General features: G+C 41.2%; 1 pseudogene; it reads right to left on the reverse strand.

Annotated features, from left to right (window-relative positions):
* Nucleotides 1-256: 256 nt before the first annotated feature.
* Nucleotides 257-667, reverse strand: LOC112626776 (annotated as a pseudogene).
* Between the last annotated feature and the right edge of the window lie 7,149 nt (nt 668-7,816).

Here is a 7,816-nt window from a genome sequence, read left to right on the forward strand (position 1 = left end):
GCAACAGAGCGAGACCCTGTCACTATATATATATATTTATACATATGTACGTATATACTCCAAAAGTCAGAAAAACTAGACTCAGCCAGTTCCTGTCTACTGAAAGCAGGCAGCAGCTCCTCCTTGCTTCTTTCAGATGATCCTCTAATCTCTGGTTAAACATTTTAACTTTTTTATTTTTTATTTTATTTTATTTTATTATTATACTTTTTTTTGAGAAAGCCAGCTGACTTTTTATTGCTTTGGGGGCGCGGCCTCAGGAGCTCTTGGTGGGGCAGGTCCGCTTCCTCTTCACCATTACAGGCTTCTGGCCGTGCAGGGCGCTGGCCCTGGGGATGGCAGCCATGCGCAGGTCGGGGCATACGTGTTCTTGAGTATCACGTGTCCGATGCTGCTGAGCGTGGCGCGAGCATTCTTGTTGACCATAGTCCGCACATAGGCGGTGGCAGGCTTCCGCTGGCTGAATCTGCGCTTCATGACCACCACCACACCTCTGCAGTCGGCTGCCGGCTCCACGCCCACAGTCTTGCAGTGAATCAGCCCGTTGTGGCGGAAGGAGTTGCAGGCCTTCAGGTTATTGGGCTCTGTGCTGTAGGTCTACTCAACTCCTCTTGATGAGGAAACTGGGGCAGTTCCGCACGACCATCTATTGCAGCTGCGCAGACATGGCGGCGGCTCGGCTCCTCTCGCAGCGGCCTCAGGGGCTATTTAAAAGGTAACCCTGTTTACTTTGTTCAACGATTTGAATCGCAAAACATTCTTTAATATAGCAATATATACCTATCTGTTTTATTATAACTATTATTCACTGGATAATAATATTAATAATAACCAACATGCATTAAGTGACTGCTGTTCCAGGCACTGTTTTAGGCACGTGATGCGTATTAATTCATTTCATCCCCCCAACAATTCTATGCAATTATTATTATTAATGTTATTAAACAGAAAAGGTAATGTAATTCATAGTAGGGCCGGAATTTTAACCCTCATATTTGAGTCTAGAGCTTCTGAGCTTGACCTTGACGCTACATTGCCTCAGAATTGGATGACATTCTTCCTCTAAGGCTACATGGAATTGATAACCAGATTTCCTGCTATGTCAGTTAACTCCTAGCTAGCCATCTTTGATTCCTCATCTGGCAGAGTTCAGTTTGGCAACATTTTTCTTTAAAATGAGGCACCGTGGTCTGAATACAGTTTTCACACTCCAAACATGCAGAGTATTTCTTCAGGCTAAGCTCTACTGGTCTGGAAGTTCTCAGCCCATATGTCACTTCCTTCTCATGACCCCCGCAATCGGCCTTAGGAAGCCTCAGCATCGGCTCTGGTGGTACCACAAGGCTTTCTTTACTGGCATTAACACCCTGAAATTAAAGAATTAATCCAGATTCCCTGCCTTTCACAGGGAGAGGGGGGGTGGCTCTGTCCACAGTTTTCAACAGTTTCACTGTTAACTAATCAATCCCACACAAAACAAAACAAAAAAATTCACGAAACTCTTGATTCCTTCAGATTTCAACTATATATTCAGATTACATGGTATCCCCAGAATGAGGAGGCAAATGAATGGCTCTATATGTGCGTGTTTTTTTGTTTTGTTTTGTTTTTAATTCCTCTCTGGATCCTCATCAGGCGTGGAGCGCTTATTGGAGACTTTCTGACAGGTAGTAAACCCTTCAGACATAGTGTTTATCCCTTCCTCTAAGGCCCCTTTATAGCCAGCTATTTCCCTGGAAATAACCTGTGACTCTGATGAACCGGGATTCTCACTATGTCTCCAACACAGCCTCACTTTCTGTCTCCATGAATCGACTCATGTGGTTGCTCTCCCCGTCCCCATCCTGTTTGCTTTCTGCTTACACAAAAGATGTGTGGAATCCTTTCCTTCTGTAAGTTCACCTCAAGCAGCACATCCAGCGCTTTTCTAGAGGCTTTGCCGTGGGTTATTCTGTCATTTCCGCCCTCTTAGCGCCTCTCCCCTGTGCCTGCTTTGCTCTGTTCCTCTGGACTGTGTCCTTATCTCCTCTTGTATGGGCCATCACAGTAGTTGCCCAGCAACTTCTAGTCAGTAGAAGAAAACTGGCTTCCAGTTTTCTTCATCCTGCTGACACTGGCCTATGGAAAATCACCCCGGGGCTCCCTGCCTGATAGAGAACACTTTTTGTCTGCAATTGTCAGCCACATCTGCATTTTCAGTCTGAAGGTCATTCTTCTAGTGGAAAAGACACAAGCAAAATGGAGTTAAGTCATTCTATTTTCTCTTTGTCTCATTATCATTACATCATGATCTCTTAGAAATGTGGCTAACAGTTCCTTGTTCTTACTCTGTACACATTAGTAAAAGTCATTTTTAACCTTTTATTCAGCAAAATTGTGCTTATTTTTCACTTTCTTCTATATGACACCATTCTTTTAGGTTTGTGCTATTGAATTGCTTTTGTTCTTGGCTACAAGTTCTTTGATCTTTCAAACATGCCTTTTAATATCTGAGCTCCAAGGAGAGTTCCCAAGCAACCATATTGATTTCTTTAGTTTTTCTTCCATATCTGGCTAATTTTTATTATATAGTTAGAATTTAATTTTCTAGTCCTTCTGGACCTACTTATACTCTTCTAGAAAACCCTCTGGCCCTGGGACCAAACATATATTTTCTTTGAACTTTTTGAAATGTGCTTTTCCATGGTCTAGGATGCATGTCAGATACTGCTGAACCTATCTTTTGCTCAGATGGATTTTAAGGCGATCTCACTTTCTTCCAAGGTTCTCAATACTTCTTTGTTCTAAACCTGTTCTTTCTTGAAGATTGGACTCAAGTTCAGAGTGTCCTGCAAAGTCCAAGTTGACAGACTACGTCTTTTTATTTGCTCCAACTTCTGTTCCTGGAGGTGAGACAGGCCCCAAATCCTACACTGCTTAGTGATAATAGGTGGCCACACCAAGCTTTGGCTCCTGTGCACAGGCACTAGCAAAGAACACCAGAGGAGCAAGAATGACAGCTACAGGGAAGGTACCCAGCCTCTTTACACTGGAATGAAGGCCACCAGGTCAATGTGTTATCTGACATAAATGAATGTGGTCTCCTTTGCCCAGAGGTGTTCCTTTGACGGTGTAGAGAAGGAGATGGCAAAGCAGAGGAGGCAAGGGAACCAACATGGGAGGAAGAGAAAGCAATGAGGGGTGGGGTGGGGAGGTGGGGGACTAGCATCTACTGAGACCCTATTTTGTGCCAGGCACTGTGCTAGGCATTTACACACATCTATCACTTATTTCTCCTAATACTACTGTAACACATAGGGAAACCGAGCATGATGTAAGTTGACTTCTGACAGTCACAGAGCTAAGGAATGTGAAAACCAGGAATTAAACCTATATTTGAACATGACAGGATAACAACAGTAACACAATGCCATTAAAACAAAACCAGAAACATACATTTCATTGCAATACAGGTATCTCAAGTCACATGCATCACAAAAGTAATGACCTTATAAAAAGATATATGTATACATCAAAGCCTTATGACAAACTTCAAGAGAATAGCTATTTTACTGTACATTAATAATTTTGATGTATATTACTAGAATTTTGTTGTATCTACTTTGTTGAAAATTGTACCCTTTATTTGAGTATTTTTGCTGGGCAGAGTTTTTTGTTTGTTTATTTTTAGTTTTAAATCCTATTGATGATACTTCTTAGCCAAATGGGAAGAAAAATAAATAACACCATAGGGATAGTTCCATACTTTGTGACCTATAAAGGAAGTAGTCTTCTTGGTACATTACTGTCAGCTAAACATATAAATGTTCTTTGAAAAGTCTGCTTCTAGATGTTAATGGAGGTATTGATTTTACCTCTGTCTTTTTTTGATAATGCCTATTTCCTGTGCTACCTCCTCATCTCCATTCTGAGCTCTGCTCTCTCAAGTGTTAGTGTCAGAGGCAAGTGCCAAAACCCAGGTGACTAAGTGGGTGTCAAGCCAGTTGCAGAAACAGAGGGAAGACTTAACTAATGGCACAGGTCTTCTAAGTCAATGGACCCTGTCTCTCCTAATTTCATTATCAATTCACCACAGGAACCTGACAGAGTCCGTGTGCTAAGTCAAATTCGAAAGCTCAAAAATGAAAAGGGAAAAAAAAATCCATTTTCAGAGTCAGGTAAAAACATCATAATTCAGAGAAAATCTTTAGTATTGATTTATAGCCGCAGACTCCTGTCCAAAGATTTCCTCTTTAAATTAAGAATACTAATGATTTCTCATGCTGAAATTAATAATCCCAAAGCTGCACATATTCAAAAAAGACACTAATTGTACTTCAACCAGGAAGTGCCAGTGAGCAGATTCCTAACCTGTTTCCTTCAGTGACTGTGGCTGATGACGTGCTGTGGTGTTCCTGAGAATCATATGCTTCCTTGGGAGGCATTATTGTGTTTGCCAAGAGGCCATCAATTTGAGATGGAATATCCTGTTTGTTGAGGCTTCTATAACCTACGATCCAATGGCTCTCGTTTGAGACAAAAGTTCTTGCCTGAGTCATTTGGAGACTGAATTGTGCTTGTGAAGGTGACGCAGACCCCACATGAAGACAAGCCAGGGCAGGCTGGGGCCAGAGCAAGGCACTGATCAGTTCCAGAGGAAACCAGAGCTTTCCAGATAGCCACAAATAATTGAAACCAGGAGAGAGGAAATAGCTATTTGTGGGGAATAGGAAATTGATATTGAGAGGAAATTGATATAGAAAGATACACAGATATAGTCATTTTGCTGCTATTTTCATTTATTCTGTGCTATTGTATGTATTTTTGTAAGCCACATGAAAATATTTTTAAAATTGTGTAAGAGTATGAATGAATAGGTAAAATCTCTTTAAAATATTTGATTTTTTTTTCTTTTTCTTTTTTTTTTGAGACAGAGTCTCGCTCTGTTGCCTAGGCTGGAGTGCAGTGGCGTGATCTTGGCTCACTGCAACCTGTGCCTCCTATGTCCAAGCTATTTTCCTGCCTCAGCCTCCCGAGTAACTGGGATTGTAGGTGTGTGCCACCATGCCCAGCTAATTTTTTGTACTTTTAGTAGAGACAGGATTTCACCATGTTGGCCAGGCTGCTCTCGGACTCCTGACCTCAAGTGATCCACCTGCCTTGGCCCCCCAAAGTGCCAGGATTACAGATGTGAGCTATTGCACTAAGCCTGTTTTAAGTTATTTTACTGGCAAATACTATCATTAGAAATTAGGCCAGGTGCAGTGGCTCACAACTGTAATCCTAACAGTTTGGGAGGCTGAAGTGGTAGGATTACTTAAGGCCAGGAGTTTGAGATGATCCTGAGCAACACGAGGAGACCCCACGTCTACAAAAAAAAAAATAGCCATATGTGGTGGCACATGCCTGTAGTCCCAGCTACTCGTGAGGCTGAGGCAGGAGGATCTTGTGAGCCCAAGAGGTCAAGGCTGCAGTGAGCTACGATCGTGCCACTGCACTCCAGTGCACTGAGTGACACAGTGAGACCCTGTCTCAAAACATAAAAATAAAAAGATAAAATAACTTTGTTAGAAATAAGTAACTCTGTTAGAAGAAAAGAGTATTTAGAAACCTTTCCAGAGTTCCCTTACAGAAAAAAAGATAAAGAGGTACCTATATTACTAGTTAGTTACCCATCTGTTTTTAGAAAGCTTTTTGTATCAAAATATTAGAGTCTTTTGCAACAGCCTCAGAATGTGTTTTTTGGGGTAAGCCTACCATTTTAATTGGTGCACATGTTAAAGAAATTTAAATTTAAAATGTATGCTCGAATATCCTTCTGTTCATCTCCGTATTATGGGACTTTACTGTTTGTACTGTAATTAGTCATTCATATGCTATCTTCCCCACCAGACTGAGTTCCTGGCGGGATCACAAAGTCTCTAACCCCTGTAAGAGTCCCTAGAACAGAAAAAGTACACAGTGGGCACTGTCTGGGGATTAAGTTACACAATGTAACTATTTTGCAGAATAGTTACAAGGATTAAATGAAATGACATAAAATCCAACATGTATCTATAATAAATCACAATAGGAATTCAACTGTTAGTTCTCTCCCCTTCTTCTAACTAAAGAAAAGATACTTTTCAATTTTCAAAGCAGTGTAGAACACTAAATATCAAGTTTCACCTAAAAATATATCTATTCTGTAGAACTTGGTTTGCTTTTAAGAATAATCACATTTGAGGCTAGGCATGGTGGCTCATGCCTATAATCCCAGCACTTTGGGAGGCGGAGGTGGATAACTGCAGGCCAGGAGTTTGAGACTAGCCTGGTTGACATTGTGAAACCCCGTCTCTACAAAAAATACAAAATTTAGCCTGGCGTAGTGGTGTGCACCTGTAATCCCAGCTTCTCGGGAGGCTGAGACAGGAGAATCACTTGAACCTGGGAGGCCAGGTTGCAGTGAGCTGAGATTGCACCACTGTACTCCAGCCTGAGTGAAGAGTGACACTCCATCTAAAAAAAAATATATATTTGATATATTTGGAAATTTAAAGCCAAGGGAGATGGATGGGAATAGAAAAAAACCTGGAAAACAGAAAATTTGGCTTTCTTCTTATCAATGCTTTGCGGGGAAACAGCCTTAGGAAAACGTTGGCCTTCCTTCTTCTAGACTGTCATGTCGCTGCCTGGAACTAATCTGGATCTTTTGGTCCATCTTGGATGTACCTCCAGGCCACAGGCCCAAACTAAGGGTGAGCTACTTTAAAGGAGCAATGGGAGATTTGGTGCCAATGGCTCAGATCAGTGTTTCCTCAGACTAAGTCACTTACACTGCATGAATTCCATGGATGAGACAACCTCTGAGCTCTTCCTCTGGAGAGTTACCTAGCATTTCCATCCTGCACACAGATAAGCTTTGCCTCTAAAGTCAGGGCTGCTGAGGAACATCTGTTTCTCCAGGTGTTGTAAGGATAGGAAGCCCTTATAGAAGAAAATTAGCCGTATATGGCTATATGCAATGTTGATATACAGAAGGAGAGAGCAGCAATTTGTACCTAAAATGTTTGTAGTTAGTTAAGGGCAAGCTACGGCTTTGGGCTCATAGGAGGAACAATACCCCAGATATGGTAGATATAGAGATTTGTCAGACAATTTATATGCAGGTTTAAAAATATCCTATGTGAAATACAAATACAAAAGGGAGTAACTGCTATGCCACAAGTGATCTGGTGTACGCTTGTGAAAATGACCATTAGGCTACACTGAATTTTCTTTGTAGTTAATTTCCATCAGACCATAACTAGCTACAAAAGTGTGACCAAAGGATGTTTCTTTCTGAAAACAATGTCTACTGTTTTAATGTTTTCCAAACACATCTTTCTCCATCAAACTTCTAATCTCTTTAAATTGCTAGTGAAAGGGGTTTTAAAACATCTAGTTAGTGATTCCTGCTTCTTAGAGCTGTAATTCAAAGAGGGGCAGTGCCTCTGATCACTTAGAAGAGACTTGGAGAAGTACCTCTACAAAGACGTCTTAAAGTAAACAGTGCAATCTTACTTTGGTCTGTGTCTGTCATTTGAGGCATATGTGTCTGAAGACTGATGGCAAACAGCATGGAGCTGTTTTCAGTTACAAATTATTTCATCATTTCTTCGTTTGAGGGGAAGCCGAACAAGGTTCTCCGGAATTTTTTTTGTCAACAAAATGATCTGGTCATCTATGTTATTTCATTTCAAAAACTGGGACATATTCCAGACTCTGTGGTCTGTCCAGAAATCCCCAAAAATGAGTCCAGGAATCTGAGTTAGGTGTTAGCACTGACCAATTTGTTGGCCTCAAGGTTTTCATTAAA

Source organism: Theropithecus gelada, chromosome 6 (assembly GCF_003255815.1).
Source record: "Theropithecus gelada isolate Dixy chromosome 6, Tgel_1.0, whole genome shotgun sequence".
Classification (NCBI taxonomy): Eukaryota; Metazoa; Chordata; class Mammalia; order Primates; family Cercopithecidae; genus Theropithecus; species Theropithecus gelada.